Source organism: Sapajus apella, unplaced genomic scaffold (assembly GCF_009761245.1).
Source record: "Sapajus apella isolate SASKATOON/1434 unplaced genomic scaffold, GSC_monkey_1.0 scaffold19, whole genome shotgun sequence".
Taxonomy (NCBI): Eukaryota; Metazoa; Chordata; class Mammalia; order Primates; family Cebidae; genus Sapajus; species Sapajus apella.
Genome location: NW_022436959.1, coordinates 18,016,741 through 18,018,153, shown reverse-complemented (window position 1 = coordinate 18,018,153; position 1,413 = coordinate 18,016,741).

Below are 1,413 nucleotides of genomic sequence, written 5' to 3'. Positions count from 1 at the left end.
CTTTTGCCATAGGTTATTAATAGATATGGAATTACCTGCAGTCATATAGAACATTCATAACTGCCTCGAACAAAAAAACAGTTAACAAAATATGTTTCATCTTAATGCTACTTCATGATAGGTAGGGAATGAATTTATCAACCTATATTAGTATAATACTAGCAAATCAGTTTTAAAGAGCACTGATTAGTATAAAGACTTTCAAAGGATTAAAAATTTAAAATAAGCACATCAATCCACAAAGTCGATGACTTGATATATTTAGAACGATGTTAAAAGTTCTTAATTGTAATTCTTTCCTTTCTTATTGGAAATGCATGTTATTAATTTGTATATGCTTTACTTAGCTCTTTAAATGTAAAGTGTTGCTTCTAAATTTGTGGACAAATCTGCTTGTGCTTTACCTAAAAGAATACCACACTGGAAAAAAATAGTTCTTTCTTTTAAAGTAGTGTAACATGGTGTTTTAATGTATATACACATTGTTCAGTAATTCCCACAGTCAAGCTAATGAACATGCCTATCTACTTAAGATATGCTCTCTTAGTTTCTCTGAATTTCAAGTATATAGTATATTTGAAAAATCTATTGTCACCATGCTGAACATTAGGTCTCCAAAATTCAGTCATCCTGCCTAATCGAAATTTTTAACCTTTGACCAAAGTCTCCCCATTTCCTCAACCTCCAACCTCTGGTAACTATCATTCTCCTCTCTCTGAGTTCAACTTCTTTAGAGTCTACCCATAAGTGAGATTATGTAGCATCTGTCTTTCTGTGTCTGGCTTATTTCACTAAGTATAATGTCTTCCAGGTTCACTCATACTGTCTGAAATGAGAGGACCTTCTTTTTTTTTTTTTTAAAGGCTTATTAATATTCCATTGTGTACACACACACAAACACACCCATGATATATCCACTCATTTATCCATCAATAGATAGATTGTTTCCATATCTTGGTTATAGTGAATAATGCTGCCATGAACTTTTGATAATAGTCTTTAAAATTTTTTTTATTTTGCCATAGGTTATTGGGATACAGGTGGTATTTGGTTACATGAGTAAGTTCTTTAGTGGTGCTTTGTGAGATTTTGCTGCACCCATCACTCAAGAAGTATACACTGCACCCTATTTGTAGTCTTTTATCTCTTGCCCCCTCCCACCCTTCCTTCCAAGTCCCCAAAGTCTGCTGTATCATTCTTATGCCTTTGTGTCCTCATAGCTTAGCTCCCACATGTCAGTGAGAACATACAGTGTTGGGTTTTCCATTCCTGATTTACTTCACTTAGAATAATAGTCTCCAATCTCCTTCAGGTTGCTGCAAATGCCATTAATTTTTTCCTTTTAATGGCTAATATTCCATCTCATACACACACACACACACACACACACACACACACACACACACACACACA